The sequence below is a fragment of the Aedes aegypti genome, chromosome 1 (assembly GCF_002204515.2).
Source record: "Aedes aegypti strain LVP_AGWG chromosome 1, AaegL5.0 Primary Assembly, whole genome shotgun sequence".
Lineage (NCBI taxonomy): Eukaryota > Metazoa > Arthropoda > Insecta > Diptera > Culicidae > Aedes > Aedes aegypti.
Window position 1 is genome coordinate 260,060,619 of NC_035107.1, and position 20,425 is coordinate 260,081,043.

Here is a 20,425-nt window from a genome sequence, read left to right on the forward strand (position 1 = left end):
AAAGCTGTTTCAAGGGACCATCATAATAACCATGAAATTTTGTTTCTGGTATCGATATCGAGTCATGGAACATCGACTCATGGAGGTTTCACTGTATCTAAAAATCAAAGATCCAAAAATCCAAAATTTAAAAAATCAAAAAATCTAAAATTCCAAAAATCCAAAAATTTAAAAATCAAAAATCTATAAATTTAAAAACTCAAAAATTTAAAATTTCTAAAATTTTTAAATTTTAAATCCAAAAGTTTTATAATTCAAAAATCTAAAAATTCGAAAATCGAAAAATTTAAAGATCTAAAAATAAAAAAATCTTTATATCTGAAAATTTAAAAATCCAAAAATTTGAAAACCAAATAATTCAAAAAATTTAAAATACAAAAATACAAAACACCAAAAATCCAAATATCAAAAAAATAAAATAAAATCAAAACATCCAATTTAGAAATCCAAAATTTTAAAAATCTCAAAATTCAAAAATCCAGAAATCTGAAAATCCAAAAATTTAAAAATTCAAATATGTATATAAAATTTAGAAATTGAAAAACCGAAAAATACAAAAACCTTAAAATTTAAATAATTAAATATCCAAAAATTCAGAAACCCAGAAATTCAAAAATCCAAAAGTTAAAAATCCAAAGATTTAAAATTTTAAAATCTAAAAATTTTAAAATATAAAAATCTAAATATCTAGAAATCTAAAAAACTAAAAATTCAAAAATCTAAAAATTTCATAATTTAAAGATCTAAAAATTCAAAAATTTAAAAATTAAAAAATACAGAAATTTAAAAATCCAAAAATTTAACGATCTAAATATCTAAAAATCCGAAAAAGCAAAAACCCAAAAATTCAAAAACCCAAAAATTAAAAATTCCACAAATTTAAAAATCCAAAAACTTAAAAATTCAAAAATCCAAAAATTAAAAATTCAAAAATCTAGAAACCCAAAAATCCGAATATTTAAAAATCCGAAATTTGAAATCTAAAATCAATTCAATATTCAAAAATGCAAAATCCTTAATTTAAAATTCAAATTCTTAAATCCAAAATCAATCTAAAATCCATTCAAAATATAAAAAGGCATGACATGGTTTAAAATGGCTAAAAATATTTTCAAATGGTTCAAAATGTCTTCAGTTGACTTAAAATGGCTAAAAATAGCTCAAAATGGCTTAAAATGGCTAAAAATGGCTTCAAATTCCCTTAATGGCTTCAAATATCTATCTTAAAGTTATTTGAAATGGCTTATAATGACTTAAAATGGTTTCAAATTGTTTAAAATGGCTTAGAAAACTTAAAAACGGCCTTACTAATAGGAATAACTTTCAAGAAGATAGTTTTCGTCGGTTCGTCGGACAAGAGGTCGAAAGAAAAAACGTCGAATGGACAAATGATCGAAAGGATTAAAGGTCGTAAACGATTAAATTTGTGATAATTTTTTCCCTCCTTTTAAAAAAATCGACCTGTTGTCTTTCGATCTTCTGTCATAGATTCGTTTTCTATAAAGTTCCATTCTTAATCTTTGAATACATCGGAATAAGTCTTCTTGCGTCGTAGTAGCCAAACTTGGAGCAATGTCTGTCATATCCGAGAGCTCGACACAAATTTTGTTGCATAACCAGGAATGAATCATTAGTGTCTCCCAATGCTTTGCATCAATTCCTCATTTATATTCCATCCGAGTTAAGGAGGAATCGTTCTAAATAGTTTTTGGCAAGTCATCATTCTCTGTACATCGCTTATGTCAAACGCACAGTGTACTGCGAAACATCAAGCATCGATTGAATAATGAAAACATACACTGAGAAAAGAACGAAATAATTTGGTTTCTCATTTATTGTTCCTTAAAGTTTGATCAAAATAATTTCGAACAGACTTATCTAAAAAAACACATTAACTTTATTCAAAATTGATGGGGTTTCAAATAAATGTCATGTGCCACGATAATTTTAGATGATTTTCCTTAGAAAATTGTGGTTATATGGTCCAAAATCTTTTGTATAGCTTTCACTAAATATTCTATGTGCTGGGTTTTTTTTGGCCGTAGTTCGTTAGAGCGATGTGTGATAGGTCGAATGGATCATAAAATCGAGTAAGTTAATACGAAGAAAGAATGACCGATAATAAGAGAAGAAAAAAAATGATTTCTGTTACGTTTTGAAAGTTTCGGCCAAATGACCCATTCGGTCTAACGAATTTCAGCCTAACAAATTTCAGCTTAATGGAGCCAATTTATTTGTTTTGGATAAAACTTAAAATTATTCGATTAAATTGTTAGTTCATTGGATACTTCAGTGAACATTCCAGGTAATAGAGCAATTTTTCTGCCGACCACAAATTCTCCACTCAAAAAATTCTCAAACCTCAACTCTCTGACGCACTGTGCCGGAAATTCCCAAGTACAGCTTTTGCACCTCGTTAAACCGATCATGAAATCAGTTAATCACGCTGGGCTCGTTCCGAAGTCCAAAGTCAACTCTGTACAGATTGTTTGCTCCCATCTCCTACGGTCTAACTGACCGCTCGGTGGTGGTCTTTCTGATGTTTGCCGCGCGCAACCAAACCGGGAAGGCAGATCACGATAATGATTGTTTTGATTACCGCGTAAAATTTGGCGATTCAACTGCGAGTACCAGTTGTTGGTTCATTTCATACGAGTGTACGTCATTGCTTTGTGGGTGTGAGTGGTTTCGAAGATGGTTTCATGATAATTGCTGAGATTATAACTAATTCCACTGCTTTACTGTTTGCTTTCAGGTAAGATCGCGTACATTCGAGATGAGCAGAAAATTGCAAGAAATCATCTGTTGCGAGATGTAACTGCAGAGACTTGTTATCATCGAACGGAGACGGACGTCATCCAGGGTGGAAAGTCACACAGTCGTAGTCGTAACGTATGTATGTCAGTCAGTCAGTGGTGGAATATTTATGCATAATTAAGTTTGAATAGCTGTTCGTGAGCAGAAGATAAGATATGGCAGCGTAGCCTGGGTTGAGTATCTTTCGAAAACTCTTCAACGATCTAGATCTGCTCGAGACAGCCTTCCCGAAGGGTTAAATGTGCCATGTATGGGTAGGTAATCTAAGTCGTTTTTGACAATGACCTTACAACCGAACAAACATAGATACACCTAAACCTCTAGTTACGTATCGATTCAGGGTACGTAAAAGAGGTTTTTGTTACGTTAATCAATACTAAGTAGGCTACAAACAAGACTTGTTTGAAAAAGTTTGTGTTAAATTGTGTTACAATTTTCCTTGGTGTTCTAGAACTTACTGGTCGTATTTGTTTTGGATCTGAAGTCCTGTATTCAACGGAGTTCTTGAATAACTCTAGAAAGCCGTAGGACTCCAAACTTGATAGAATAAGTTTGTTTGAGTCGTCTTGGGTATGGACCTTATGCATAAACTTCCGAAAGATGTCTGGTTACGCATGTAGATACGAGGACCTTAACTTAGCGGAATTTTTGGATAACCTCAAACAAGCGTTTGTTTCGAAACTTAATAGGGCATATTTCAGCTGTTTGAGTATAAAACTTATTCATTTACGTCAGCGAGGTCCCTGGTTATGCGTGTAGATTTGAAGTCCTTAATTCAAAGAATATTTGGATAACCTTAGATAGGCGTTGAAGAGTATACAAAATCTCCATAAGTATATACCAAACTGAATCAACCTTAAATGCTTAAATAATTCACGTAAATGCAGGTTCCAGTGTACAACATCTTTCGAGTCATAAGCGTTGAACTTCAAACATATGTCTCTCACACTGACGGTCTTGGCACTTTTATTTTATATCTGTCACACTGCCAACAAGCCAGCCAGCCAGCCGGTCTATGGGTCGACCGTAGACGTACTGAAACCTGTTCTGTCGAATTCAAGTTCAGCGCGATAAACTTGACCTCTATCTCTAATTTGCTAGACCCCCTTCACCGACTGACACTGCGGAGCAGGCTCCCAATCGGAAGGGGTGTGATTCCGAGTTCGACTGTATGTCTGCTCGTGTCTGTGATCAGAACGATCGCCTTCACATGGTTACAAGGATTGGAACTAAAATTGAGCGAATCGAAATGAAAACTGCGACACGTTATTGAATTGAATGGTAGTTAGCGTATCGAAATGATTAATTGGAACGGTGATGGGTTTCGAGAGCTGTCCGACTGCCAAGACAAATCGCTCCGGAGTGATACGCATTTTTGTTAGATGCTTGAGAGACAGAAGTTGTCAGAAGCTCGAGGGTTGGTTCGGCGGGACATCTCAAGGATTTAATAAATTGGTAATCAAATTCTGAAATTGTTATGTATTTATCTTATAAAATATCGAATCCGATACATTTTGAAATATAGCCTGTAAAGAATGTTAAGGGATGGTACACAAATTATGTCACGCTGAATTTCAACTTTTTTGACCCCCCCCCCCCTTTCTCACGTTTTTTGTATGAACCCTCCAAAATTTTTGTAAGGCTTGTCACGCTTGGTTTGACCCTCTCCACCCCCCCCCCCTCGAAGCGTGACGTAATTTGTGCATGCCCCCTAATGTGGTGAATCTCAACAACTTTCAGAGATACGAGAATCTTCATCAATCATGGTTTATAAATTGGATAATCTTTTCAATTGTTTTTTCCAGAACACTTTAATTTATCTCGAAAATGGATTTATAATGGTTTTAAAGACGCACTCAACATGAAATGTGGGCTCCTTAAACCTAAAAGTCATTTCAGGATTCGAGTAGCCTGAATGTCTTATGGTTTATCAAAACACATTTCTAAAATATGAAAAAGGATCTTAAAAAAATATTTCTGAAGCCTTGAAGAATCCTAGGGAAACTACGGTCGCTGGTTGCGTTTCCCTTACTCACATCTACACACAGTCAGGTCGCCGTATCTCCAGTCGAACTGAGTGTTTCAATTTCTAATGCGCTTTCTACTTCTTCACCGAGCGACAAGTTAGGCAACAGAAAGATTCACTACTGACACCGTGTGCCGAGGGCATCCGATTGTAGTAGCGAATGAATATTTACATTCCGATTCCGTTTGAGCGGCAATCGTATTTGAGTGCTGATGAGCGCTCACTGAATGGCAATACACCCGGCGGAATGATTCAGTGAGTGGAAATCCGTTCATTCGGCTCAATGCATTCAGTGATTGAATGCTGAACGCGTTCTCTCGTGTCTGCCAGCTACGAGCAGATTGGTTCTCACTCCACTTCGTGTGTCTTTTGGTTTTCCGTTTATCTCAATCGTTTGTGATTCTTCGGGATTGCGCTCACTTTAGTTGCGTTCGGCTGTCATTGAACATTCGGTGGCACTAGGTTACTTTGCTTTTTTTATCGGTAGGTTCAGATGAGTGAGCGAATTTTCCCATGCTCTTTGGGGATTGATTCTATGTATACAACATAAAGGAAACAACCAATCATAATTTAAATCGCCTAGAAATAATAAGCTATTGCATGCAACCTCGCTGAGGTGCATGTAACAAACGACCGAGTGCTTGTAACCTCGTCATAATTTTGGTTGGACTCATGACACCATTTGTCGACTTCCATTCAGAATGAGTCGAAAAATAAATAAAAATCGTGCTCGGTAACATCCGATTCGGATTGAATTTTGCTCATGCTTTCGGTATGATAGAAAAAGTGTTTTCCATAGAAAAATCGATCATTATAAGCCAAGAATAACTTTTGAAAATGGCGTATTATTTTTCGCAAGCAACTTATTTGAAAATATCCAACTCCGTAACTCTTTGTTTTTGAGATAAGAAGGTTCTATGAAGAAGTTGTTGTGAACTATTTGGACTACAAGAAAAAAATATACACTGAAAAAATATTTAATTTTTTTCATGAAAAGTTCAATAGTAAAACTCAAGTTTTACATGTCACAAAAAGCTCAATTTTTATTATTTTTCAAATTTTCACCAAAGAATAGGAATAAGATTTTTGGAACAAAGTTTTATGATGGATATATTTTTTAATAAAAAAAAAGTTTATCTTAGTACTACTTTAGGTCGATTTAAAAAAAATATTTTATTTTTCTTTTGTAAAAATAAATCCGTTCTGATGATATAATGCGAATCTTGAAATCATTGTAAATCAGGGTTTTCCTAACCGGTAGTCTACGGATCCCAAGGGGGCCGTGAAGACTTCTCGGGGGGTTCGCGAAGCTGTTATAAATATGTGCCATTTTTGTATTGATGAGTAAATAAGAGGAATCTTTAGCATCGCTTGTTTTGCAAGTGATCATTACTTAAAAGGATTCGACGCCCGTCAATTCGCACATGGCTCATATTAAAAATGGTTCTAACGTCATTTAGCTCATGGAACGCAGTGAAGTGAAATGAAACGTTGTGAAACACATAATCATAACAAACTAGCCAATGAAAGGTGGCACGAAATACGTTGTTTTCGTTGTGCGTAAGGTAACTAGAAGTTCAAATAAAAAATTAACCCCGATGGGGTATCGTTCAAATTCCTTGTTGCAACAATTGAAATTTTTTAGAGCAATATTTTAGTTTTTTAAATCAATTTTACGTGCTGTATAAAGTAAACATATTTTCCGATGGAAAAGCCGATGTTTGATATAAATTTTGTTCAATGCAAATTATCGAATCTCCAGGAGACACTTGAACATTGTAATTTTATGCAAGATTTTATATTCAATGCTTTATAAACCTTGTTGTTTTTATATGAGGAATGCATATTATTCAATATTTTTTTAATTTCTTCAATTTTTGATGACTACTTTTCGATACACTCCTTAGTTTTTGTTAAAAATGTTTTAGGCAATCGATTCTTATTTAGAAATTTCTAATCAAACGCTTACTAAGATGTATGAATGACTCCTGGCAAGATTTTAAGTGAACTTCGAATGGTCTTCGAAGAATTCTTGCATCATCTGTAGTGGATAACAGACAAAACATTTTGCGTGTCTTTCAAAAGTAGCTGTTGATTCATAATGAATATTTCAAAAGTTTTCAAAAGCTTTCGATCTCTTAATCACTTTTAGAGGTCCGTGGAAAGTTTGTATAACTTCATAGGGGGTCGCAGCTTCAAAAAAGTTGATTATCATGTTCACTTCTTTGGAAGTAGCCAATTTTGAATTATAAGAAGCTCAATGCTAAAAAAATTATAATTAAATAATAAAATAGGCCATTTTCATTAGTTATTCGAGATTCTCCATCAAGAAAAATAAGTTAGTAGAGAGAAATATGGCCTGTACTATCGAAAACGTATTGTTCTTGATGAAGAATCGTGAATAATGAATGAGAATGACGTATAATATTATTTCAACAATCATTTTTTGCGTTGAACGTGATAAAATAAAAAAAATGGCTTCTTTTATAGAGGTGATTGTGATAGTCATTATGGTTCAGAATGATTTCAAGATTCTTATTATATCATCAAAACGTATTTATTCGATGATGATGATATAAGCTGCCATCTATTATAGCAAGGTATCCACCGGAAGCAATGGCCTGTTCTAAACAATTTGATCAAGATTGTAGTACTGTATGTAGTCAATCATACTCCTGTCTGAAGGGCCAAAACGAATGGCGGACCGAGAGCAGAGATACTTACACGAAACAAGCAAGGGAAAAAGAATCTCTTTCCAGTAGTAAAATCACACAAACAATCGTACAATCAAGCCCTTGCTTACCAGAAAGACCCAATAGGTGGGAAGCAGAACCCGTCCTTATTTCACGAAATGTAAGTGATAGAAACTTGACAGTTTCACTTTAACTTTCCATCTCACTTCAATCGGGTGCCCAGGTGGTCCCACCCAACCCAAAATGCATATAACGTTAGAAATATATTCTTAAATAATACAATTCATCATGAAAAGATCTCACCGGTTTTTTATCCTTGTGCAGTATTTTGAATCTGGTCGTCAAAACGATGTCGTCGAACTATTTTACCGTCAACTATTAAGTTTCATTTAGGCGAATTGCTACCCAAAAAATCCGCGCGACGTAATCAGACACTCTGGCATTAGTGTGAGATTCTAGAATATATGCGCTCATCTCTTTCGAACCACTACTAAACAATCGAGAAAAATCACTCCGTCTTTTTCATCTTATTTCTGGCGTTACGTCCCAACTGGGACAAAGCCTGCTTCTCAGATTAGTGTTCTTATGAGCACTTCCACAGTTATTAACTGAGAGCTTTCTTTGCCGATTGACCATTGTTGCATGTGTATATCGTGTAAGAAGATAACTCTATGCCCTGGGTAAGGTAAGAAGATACTCTATGCCCTGGGAAGTCGCGAAAATTTCCAACCCGAAAAGATCCTCGACCGGTGGGATTCGAACCAACGACCCTCAGCATGGTCACTCCGTCTACGCGAAGATTATAAACGGTCTTGCTTGCTTTGATCAACACGACCGATTCTGTTTCAACAACGCGGAATATTAGGCATTTCACGGCGATTCTCTTCCGCTCTTCAACAAAACTTGAAAACAATGGTCAACTTTGACAAGTACTGACATCATTGTTTTCGGATTTCCTGAAGGAGGGAAAGAAGGCGATTTTCTGATGATGTCACCGTGCAATGGATAATAATCTTTTCTTTTTGTTTTTCTGCGCACGGAGACGCAAAAACAACAATGAACGCCGAAAATTTACGAACGCTAAGAGCACGATTACAAGTTTATCAAAACCAAATCACTGACGAACAATTCTGGACAAACATTTCAAAAGGGCACATCGAAATTGGTAAACATTGGCTTTGCAAGTCGCTGTTGAGCCCAATTCAACTCGATCACGCTTACCAATACCACTATCAGGAAGAGCTAACACCAGTCTTTCTGATAGTGGGGTTAGTTTGTGTGGGCGAGCAAAAAAGGGCTCAAGACCTCTTGGGCCCTTTTCAAATGTTTGTCCAGAATTTCCTGATTATGAACTGCGCGTCTGAAAGACGGAAGGTTATTCATTTTGATAACAAATCCATCCCAAACCGATGCTGGTGTGTGTCACACGTGCACTAGTGTTGGTGGCGCCGGCTATCAGCCGCCAACAACAACGACAACTATTCACGCTGCTGCTGCCGTGAAGACCAAGCCGACCGAGAATATCAACTCAGAAAAAAAACTTCCAATCGACGATTCTCGGATTTATTTTGAGCTTTTGCTGCAAATTTTATTACCCCCGATTGAACCGTCAATCACTGCACACTTTAACAAGGATTTTAAGCGATTATAATGTCTATTATCATAGAAAAATCGGACCGTTAACAAACACGCGTCATCAAAACATATTTCTTTTGATAATTCGACCAAAAGTTGTTCCTAGGAAAAGCATCAAAATTATCAAAAAATTCTACAATATAAAACTTAATATAAAACTAATAATTTGTATAAAGCGAAGAATTGCTGAAAATCTTCAATTCTCCAAAGCTCCTTTTGATTCTATTTAGTACTAGTTTCCACTTTATAGTACTAGTTTGTACTTTATTCTCTGGTTGCCACAAAAAAAAAAAAAAAAAACAAAGTGTTTACAGTACTGGCAAGAATACAGTACACAAGGCCCATTGACCTGAAAATTTTAACGAACGTTGGAAAAAACTTCAAAATACCTTTGTAAATGAATCATCAAATTCTCTGCAGAAGTTTCCACCATTTTGACAAAAATGTCCTAATTTTTATACTATATAAAATGGCAAATTTGGCAAAAAAAGCTCTCGGTTAATAACTGTGGAAGTGCTCATTGAACACTAAGCTGAGAAGCAGGCTCTGTCCCAGTGAGGACGAAATGCTAAGAAGAAGAAGAAATCTTCTACAAAGTTTTGCATTTAAGGTGAAACATCTCGGAGTTCAAAGATGGCCGGCACAATGGCCGACTTATACCCCTACTCACGTTTTCAAAGGCACAAAACTAGAGAAATATTTAGCAAATTTTTCTGATCTTCTTATTTTAAGCTTTCTGCTAGTGCACAAAGCCAAAATAAAAAGTGCACTGTTCTGGGATGATTTCTTCGCGAGATTTGTGCCTTTGTGTTTGAATACAATCTTAGCAGTTGATTCCAAACTGTTTCACCTTGATCTTAGTGAACAAATTTGCATTTTCTAAATATTAACATTTAAAAAATATCGCAATATGAAAATTTAAGCATTTTTCTTAAAACAGTATTTTTTAATAGCTTCCAAATTCTTGAATAGAATTTGATAAATTTCTTATAAATCAAATTTTAAATTATTTATGAGATGTAGTTCAAATTTCAGGTCATTTGGTATGTTAGAAGCTGTTATACAGTTCCCTAAACTTGACCAATTTTGTAAGAAAATCGGATTTCATGTACTTAATTCCTGGCAGTACTGTATTTTCTATTAAATATGTTCAAAATTTACTCTAAGCTTTTACTAAATTCCAAGAAAACTTCATCAACTACGGAATACAAAAAAAGAAAAGTAAATAAAAATAATCACAAAATAATTTCCCTCGTCCTTAATGTTTTTGATAGAAGAACAAAATGTTTAAATTTTAAAGTTCTGATAGGTTTCGATAGTTCCAGATAAACTCTTTGAATTGAGCAGTGGTTTAGAGGTTTAGCCACATTTTTTCAAATACTGAAAAAACGTTAAGCGCATTTTCAATTCAAATATTTTTTGAAAACTAACTAGAGAAGAATTTCGAAAATTTTGATTTTTTTTTGTAATATATTGAAGGATAACAATTGACCAAACCATATTGTAAGATTAGGTAATGAAAAAGAAAATAATTAAAATAAAGTTGACTTTGACGTTAGAATTAAATATCCAAGTGTCAAAAAAGAAACTATTGTAAGGTATTTCAAAATGTTTTTTTTTTGTTTTTAATTATGATTCCTCGGGGGGGGGGGGGGCTTCACCGGGGGGCCCGGGGCATTTGCCCCCTTGGCACCCCCCCAAATCCGGGCCTGGTCACCACACAAAAAACGATCATGAGGTTGTATTTACATTCTCACATATCGTCAAAAGAGCTATTATATGAACCGCTTCATTATGCTAGTTGCTTTTACGACATGCGACGAAACTGCATTACGCCATATGTGAGTACACGAGTCCTTTTCAGGAACATGGTTGCAAATTTATGCTTTCTCCTGTCCGTTGATGATTAACGGTACTGACAGTAAGAAAATTATCCAAAATCAGCAGCCAACAAACATTTTTCGTTTTAACAGACTCTGTGAAGTCAAAAAAAAATGTCGAATGGAGTTCAAAATTTGATTGCAAACTTTTTTGAAGCAGAGCTAATATTGAGAAATCAGAGAAGATCAAAGGTTGTAAATTATTCATTTGATTTTTTTTTAGCAAAATTGGAGGGCAATATTGATCATCGCAGAAAAAATGAGAAATGAGATTGCAATACAGGTCAGACTCGATTATCCGGAACTTTGGACTCGATTGTCCGGAATATGTTTTTTGATATTCTTGTTTTTCACTTTTTTGCATAAATTTGACATAATTTTGTATTACAATATATAATATGAATGGTTTATCAGGTTTGGACATCGATAGGAAAAGAGGGGTTTGAAAAAGGGAACCCCCTATGTTCCTAGAGATAATTTCTATAGCTTTATTTATATAGTTTATTAATTTATATAGCAATAGCTACGCCACTGCATCATATAAATAAAAAAAAAAACAAAGATAATATTTAAGTTTTTATATCGCAGATTTCAATTTTTCTTTTGGTGATTCGATTATCCGGAGTAAAAAAAACAATACTCCCGATAATCAAGTCCAAGCTGTAATAAGATCACACAAAATTAATAAGAGACATTCAATGTAATGCAAACTCTGATTGGTCAGACAGTTTTTTGTCTTCTCCTCCTAATGAATCGCACCTGTTTGTTTCCTTACAGGTATAATTAGACCCGCTTCTTCATTGGAATCGATATACAAACACATCATTCCCAAACACTCCCTGCAAGTCATGCCTCGTCTCCGGAAGATCTTCAAAATAAACTTCGCAGGCATCTCCTCTTGTTCCTGTCACGTCCCATTCACGTATCACGAATGACGAATGGTTTCTTAACCACGACGAGATATGTACCTATCAACCTTTTGCTCGACTTCTCCATATCACAAAACATTGCGCCAAGAAGTTCTTTTAATGATAGCATCCATCTGGGAGACGCACAGTGGAGTAACCATGATGAAAATCAACATATTCGCTTTTCTTATTAGAGGAAAAACAAACAAAAAAACTACTGTATATTCCAGATTACAGCTCCCATGATTACGCAAGAGAATTTCTTTAACATTCGAAGTTATGTAAATGCTAATTTGCTAATCAGTTGCATTCGGTTTCGGAGAATTGCAAATGCTATTGCATTCGGAGAACCGTAAATGCTAATCGGCTAATCAGTTCCATTTGGTTTCTGAGAAGTGCATGTTTTGAAGAAACGGTAGCTCCATATAAATCTATACCGAATACCGGCCTTCAACAAACTTGTTGTGCTTCCTAGGTATATTTCTTCTTCTTTTTTTTACATTACGTCCTCACTGGGACAGAGCCTGCTTCTCTGCTTAGTGTTCAATGAGTACTTCAACAGTTATTATCTGAGAGCTGCTTTGCCAAAGTTGCCATTTTCGCCTTCGTATTTCGTTCGGCAGGAACAATTATACTGTATGCCCAGGAATGTCAAGGAACTTTACATTACGGAAAGATCCTGGACCGACCGGGAATCGAACCCAGACACCTTCAGCATGGCTTTGCTTTGAAGCTGCGGACTCTAACTCTGATTATTTGATGCCTACCTCACCTTATATTGGCGAAAATATAAAAATCATACACAGTAAACTGTCCCTTGTTTGATATTTGGTATCTCGATATCGATATCGAGTAAGAGAACCATAGTAAAAGTAGCTCTAAGCTTACGATTGGGGGGAATACTTATTTTTTAAGATAATATTCTTCTGCCATAGACTCCGTGAAGGATACAAACTCTAGTGGAATTAAATGGTACACCAAAACTCTGCCGGATCGTGCTGTATCATATAACTTTTTTAATGTTGAAGTTATTCGAAAATGACTAGAAATTGCTGGTAATAGGGTCCTAAAATGTTGAATGAAATCTTGTTTTTATTCAATAACACGAAAGAGCATGTTACTGTAACTATTTTAGCAATTTTTCCCGCTCAAATAACGGCTATATCATGTTTAAACTTTAATTTAAAAATTGGGTCCATAAATGAACCTTGACACTTAAGATCATGTTTGACGTTCGCTCAGTCGACAAAAACACCACAGGGGTTATAGTTTTTTCACTGGGGTTGTTCCTATCTGACATTTCGGAAGCGACACGGAAAACAAAATACACCCAAAATTTGAGTTTAAGCCAAGGGGTGTGACAAAAAATAATAATAAACATAAAAAATGTTTTGTGGACTTAAACAAACGGAAAACATTAAAAAATTGAGTAAACAAGTGTTTATGGCCTGAACTTAAGCGTTTGGCACTAAAATTGGGACAGGGCTTTAGGACCCAATTGTTATTTTTAATCGAGGGCCCTGATAGCCGTAGCGGTAAACGCGTAGCTATTCAGCATGACCATGCTGAGGGTCGTGGGTTCGAATCCCGCTGGTCGAGGATCTTTTCGTAAAGGAAATTTTCTCGATTCCCAGGGCATAGAGTATCTTCGTACCTGCCACACGATATATACACATGCAAAAATGGTCAATCGGCAGAGAAAGCTCTAAGTTAATAACTGTGGAAGTGCTCATAAAAACACTTATCTGAGAAGCAGGCTTTGTCCCAGTTGGGACGTAACGCCAGAAAGAAGAAGAAGAAGATGTTATTTCTAATCGTTTGTCAAATTTTGTGCAGGAGCTGGTATTGTGCTCATGATAAAAAAGTTTCGTGATTTTTTTAATCATTTTCAGAAAATTTATAACTGAAAAAAAAATTCTAGAAAAGAGATAAAAAACTCATTGACAAGACTACTTCTTGCAATCTTATCATAGTTTTAGTGTTTTATGAATTCATTCTCATTTGATTTCGAAGTAAGATCAAAACAAGCAAAAAAACATCTGTATCGGTCCTTGATCAGCTTTGATTCGCAAGTTGTAACAAGCTGGATGAATAATAGCAGCGAATGAGAGCCACAAAGAGAGAGCGATGATAAAACTCATTTCTTTCGCAAATTTACCATTGAGGTTAGGTGTTTTAATTTACGGGTGAGATAAACAGTCCCAAAATATCCAATTATTCCCCGATCTAATCAGAGGTGTAGCAGAAGATGAAAAACATACTCTCATGATGCGCTGCAAATCATGATTTTTACATAGAGCTATAAGTGAGAAATTCTCTCACTTTTCTTGAAATTCAATCCCTTAGCAAAGTACAACATCTCAATTTTTCAAATTTGAAATTAGGGGTCATGCACAAATTACGTCACGCTCCAAGGGGGGGAAGGGGGTCGAGCAAAGCGTGACGAGCCTTACAAAATTTCCGGAGGGCTCATACAAAAAGTGTGACCCAGGGGGGGGGGGGGGTGGTCGAAAAAGTTTAAATTTAGCGTGACATAATTTGTGTACCATCCCTTATGATTATAAATTCGCTCTAGTTACTCTTCTGTGCGTCGCTCCATCCGTATCCTTCCGACGACTGATTGGTCGGCGTGGAAAGGAGCGAAGCTTGGTCCGGGCTCCGATCCCGTCGGCGTCACCTCCCGATCCACCTTGCCCAGAGCCTTTCGCTTCCGCAGGCTCCAAGACTGCCTGACGACTCCGTTGGTCGTAACTCGTTTTTCAGTTGACTCAGAACCACCAATAAGAACGCAGCGCGGCAGGACGTGTTTGACGGCGCGCTCGAGCCTTCCTTCCTTCCGCGAGTCCACCGAAGTATTCGCGCGCGCTCGCTCGCTCGCTCACTCGATCCTACCGGGTTCAGCGCCTTTTTTGTCCGAGGTGCCTTTCGTCGATTTTATTCATTGTTCGTGCGGTTACCTGACCTGGTGCCGGGGAGAGAGAGGTGAGAAGTGTTGTTGTGATGTGCGGTCGATAAACGGCCAGGTTTGACATTGATTGGGTCGGTCGCACGCGCGTTCTCGGTGCGCGATCACGCTGTCCGGGTTCAAGCCGTTCGAACTCGCGCGGGGTGAAACACGACAACGTCGGAAGAACGATGGCATTGGGGCAGTAGGGTGGGCCACGGTTATGGAACAATCGGGCTTGTGAATGAATAGTGAGATGGATGGTTCAATTAGTGCAGTTCGGGAATTCAATTGATGTAAGAATGTGAATCACCCTACTGTTGTCCAGTCAAAATGTGCGAAGTGATGGAGTAGTGAGAAAAAGCGGTGCACAATGGTCCGAATCGAGAATTTTGCAGGGAAAAAAACTTGTTATCTGTTCTAGTTGATTTTAGACGTAGGGGAAAGTCCTGTATGGCCAGACAGCTTCTATGCCCGGGACAGGGATGTAAAGCTTCAATGGAAATAGCGAGTGTCGTTCAACGTTTATATAGACGCTACCCTCACTGCCAGTCCGAACTTATTGTGCATTCAGATTAACTTTAGACCGAAGTTCATAAGAGAAATGAAATATCACCGAAAGTTCGGCGTCGGCATTCTACCGAAGTGCTACGCCGACAAAGGCAATCCTTATGCGTCGGCGAAGCACCAAATTAGAATGCCGACGCCGAACTTCGCCGAAGTTTTGACTGCCGAACTTCATTAACTTCTCGAAATTCTCCGAAATGTGATAGAAAATTTAATAACAAAACAACATTAAAACTGCTCTCGTGAGAGCTCTGTCATTGCGACGTGACGAAGGGAACACATGAAATATAGCTTCGTCCAGTGACAGTGAGAAGACTCGTTTCGTCAGTGTCACAAGTCAGTCGTGATACTGAACAGCCCTGGCCTGGATGGACGCTAGCCGTTTTTCAGAAACTAAAAGTAATTTTAAAAGTTTAACATCATAATACTATATCTATTGGGAAGTTATTAGGTTACACAGGGTATGAAGTTTCTAACTCTACAGATTATGAAATTAGATACATGTCTTTTATAGGTCGGACACTTATATGGAAGTTTTTAACTTGATTTAGGATCCCTGGAAAACACTGGTTTTGTCGATAAAAGTGCCTAAAACACTAAATAATTTATTTGAAGCATGAAAAACACATCTTTAATACCATGAATGTTTTGAGTTTTTATCAACTGGTTCACTTGTACGAGTTAACGGAATCAAGTGTCCGGGCATAGAGGACACCTAAAAATTTATGTATATTTTTACAAAAAGTGTGATAGCTTTCAAATTTCAACAAATTTCGACGGTTTAACGAGCCAAACATATGATACTTTCAGATGAAGGGAGGAATGACCTTCGGGTTATAGTCGATCTCAAACAACAACAACAACGATACTTTCAGAGAAGTTGTTCGATATTAAGTTCAATACCATTCTAGGAATAAATTGGATAGGGTAGTTCTTATACAGCATTACATTTTCTCAAACATTTTTGCTTGAGAAATTTGTGGTTTTGTTCTTTTGAAAATATTTGTCCGACGCTAAGTCAGAGAGAATCAAGTGATATTTTTCATCTATTGAGAAAAATGAGTTCAAAATTTACCGTTCTATCATTTTTGAGCTATTGGATGTTTTTGTTCTATTTCTATCTTCATTTACATCTTGTGTTATTTGCAAATTAATGATCAAGGACCTTGAGCCTTTAAAGATCAATTTTTGATTAAACTAAGTTCATTTGGTTCACTATGACTGAATCAAATAACATTCAGCGATTTAGTTCATTCTGCTTGAACAAATCCTATAAAAAATATCGATCATCTGTTGATTCGAGTCGGGTTTGAATTGTTAAGATAAATAGATCAGTGATGTTAAATTCTTCGAGAATTTATATCTTCTATTCCAAAATCAGTATCACTACTACAGTTTGGAATCTCAGTTGAGCCAGCATAGGGCTTCCTTCCTTCCTTCCTTCCTTCCTTCCTTCTTTCTAGCCCAGTAAGGACGTGAAAGAAAGAAAATTAAACGCATATGGTTAACTCTTTCTGCATCATCCAAAGTATTTTTTTACACATCTCGAAGTTTGAAACATTCAACAAATCTGATCAAATTGAAAATGAGCAAACAAAGTTCTGCATATTTTTACAGAATAATCTATTTTTGTACTTGGTCCATTCTGATTCAGAGCCGACCATTTGACCAACAACTTTTCTGATAATAAATCTGATCTATAGCCACAGCCGAAATAATATGCTTACTTGCTTATTATCAAGCACATTGACAATAAAGTACGTCAAAACGATGAATATAATCATTAATAAAGGTAAATATCTACTATCAAAATGTTTGTACTACATAGTTAACAAATGTTTGTTATACGGTACAAGAAAGTCTTAATTTTTTATTTTTACAACCTTTTTTTCTGAGAAGTTGAAATCTTAAGTTTTCATTCCATAAAAAAAGATCGGAAATCGGTTGAGCTGTTTAAAAGCTATGATATTTTTTTAAATAAAAAATCTAATGCGCAGAGGCCTACAGTGTGTGCCGATAAAAATGACTGATTTTTTATTTTCAAAAAATATATCTCAAAAACTTAAAAACTTACATCGCTGAAAATCTGACAGTAAACATAAAATTTTCTGAACTTAAATAAATACGATTTGATTAAGTATAGCACCTGCCTTCAAATATGTTGAAACTCGGATTGAGATACTTTTGTAGAACAATTACTTCATAAAACATTGAGAACACATAACCAACTCGAAGAAAATAAGTGCGTATGGGAGCTCTAGTAGTTAGTGGGATTTGAGGAAATATTAACGAAAATAGAGCTCTGGAATGCAGTGGACGTGAAGCTGATTTGCTTGCTCAAATGACTAAGAACAAATTTACAGCTTCGGCACCATTAGACTTTTTTAACACTTTTCCCTGCAAGAAAAGTTGAAACACAAAGTTCACAGTATTCTTGTATTCAAACACTTCAATGAACATATTCAGATATGATAAAACTAAACAAACAATTTGTCATTCATTGAAAAAAAAAAATAATTAAAATGCAGCTGATTTTGAGTTGCCGTAAATAGAACATCAGATTTACCCGCACTTCTTATGGGAAATGCTGTCGGAGAAAGAGGCTGCCGACGTGAAAAGTTCGATGCGTTATAAAAACGTTTCTAATAATTATAAGACAACTGTGTCTGTGGGAATCTATAGATGATAAAGTGGCGTAAAAATGTAAGCCCACAGACACGTTATTTGGTTGCTTATGTTCTAGAAAATTAGAAGAGAAGCGCGCTATCGGATCAGACTACGCAAATTCCTTTTTTTCAACTCTTTTTCTTTCCCATGCCACAAAACGGCAAGAACCTGAGACTCTTGATTGAGTTAAAAGGTCACTGTCGAGACAATGTTCAAATATGTTTACCCAAGAGTTACTGAGCTACAGTTACAACCCTTCGACGACTCATTGATTTTCCTCTAATTTCCCGGTGAAATTCCACAATTATACAAGAGAAATTCAATGATGCAGATAAATTTACCTCTTGTATGGAAACCAATCGAATTTATCAACGTAAAAGCAATTTAAATCGTGCTGAGCCTTTTTGGTTGATTAAAATAGTTGAGTTTGTCACTAAATGTCTACTACTTACCACGAGAAAGCGCAAAATAGATGCAGGAAAAGTTTGGTTGCCGTGGACGTGTTTCTTGGCGCCGGTCGGATGATTCTACAGCAGGAGATTCTCATTTGACACATTCCCGCATGCGCATCAATTTGTTTTGATTTGATTCTGACGACAAGTCAGTAAAAAACATGAACTACTGAATAATCGGTAATTGTTTTTACTGAATTTTCGGCTTGTTCAGTAATGTTGCAAAATTGGGTCTGACAGTTACCGTAGTTCAGTAAAAAGTAAAAATTATTACTGAACCTCGGAAGTTTTCAATCAAAATGCTGGAATTTCGGTATTTTTTATGGTTTACAATTCGTACCCAGTATAAAAAATTACCGAACAAGCAAATCGTGATTGAGTGTGTACCGGCCATCCGATTCACGATCAGGGATGCTACGATCCGGTAAACTGTACTCACGGGCACGTTTTCGTCTCGAAAGGGGTCTACCGTTAACCATGCGTTTCGTAAAACCGTACAACTTGCTGTTTCGACGCCATCTTCTATTGAACTGACAGTACCCGAACGAAAATAAACATGCCACCTATTTTTGGAGAGTGGAGAGAGCAATTCTCTTGGAGAGAAACAAATTTGCTCTCTTTACTTTACTCTTTACTACAGAAAGGAATTGAAATCATTCTCACTTTTACTGAACAGATGCAAGATCAGAGAGCAATGAAAATATTACTTGGGTATTATTTTGAGTATTTCTTTTCCACATTTCATCCATTTCTAGTAATGACCTGCCGTAATATCTTAAATTGCAGTTTTGATTTTGAAATAAAGTGCGAACTGCGCAACTTTTGGGTTCACCAGTATTGAGCAAAGTTGTTCATAGTAACATTGTTTGAATCTTTGTAGTTTGCAAGCACCAATTCCTTCAAACAATAAAAAAGGATTCAAAATTCTATTCTAAACAAGAAACAAACTATCCAACTTTATCCTCAGAATATGTAAACCTCAATAACGAACAACTTCTCTGAAGGCATCATAAGTCTAAAATCAACGATAACTGAGTATTTTCCTATCGATTCGGACCATTGTGCGATGGACGCTTATTGATGAAGGAGTCTACAAAACGAGCGGCGGCACGCGATGCCGGAACAAACCCTGCGCGTTTCGTGAAGCTTCACCGGATGATAGTGTTGTTCGGGTGCTGGTGAAGGATCAATGAAGCGTTTTGCCAACGCACAACAATGGTTGTGGCGGCACGCTGCTGGTGGCAACGGGAGAAAAGCGAAAACGCAATGCTCATTGGCTCGCGCGAGTGTTTCGCCTTAATCAATCAATTAGTGGTGGTGCTGGTGATATTGTTTCGTTTTGATGTGTATAGCGTTGTTCGTGCCACCCGCAACCATTGAAAGGGAGATCGGCTCGACTAGACTATCATCGAAAGCTCTGTAATCACGTGATAAATAATTGAAGTGTTTCGTTGAAAATTAATTAAAATAAATGCTGCTTAATTGCTCCCATCGTTGGAGCAATATGTGAGAAGAATTGAGTTGAGAAAGTTGTTGCCGGTATGTTTTAAGCGCGAAATATGTGAATTTATGGGATTAGTCGAACTGAGATTAATCATAGTAATGTATGGCTCGCAGGAATTACAATGCTGTTATGATTGGTGCTTTAAAGAACTGAAGTCTAAACAGCTATAATATCAATCAATGATAAATCAGGTGTGTTAGCTGAAGAGAACTCCTGAGGAGAGCTCCTGAGGAGAGTTTATCTGATTGTTAAGTGTACGATAAAGAAGGAATACATCATACCACAAAAGCCATATCGGCTAACAACAAAAGTTGTTCTCCACACCGTGCCCA

The 20,425-nt window shown here is 36.3% G+C and overlaps 1 protein-coding gene across 4 annotated transcripts in view; it reads left to right on the forward strand.

The window, feature by feature from the left end:
- Positions 1-20,425, forward strand: part of LOC5576734 (myb-like protein A) — a 571,099-nt gene that overhangs the window by 163,436 nt on the left and 387,238 nt on the right. The window lies entirely within an intron of this gene.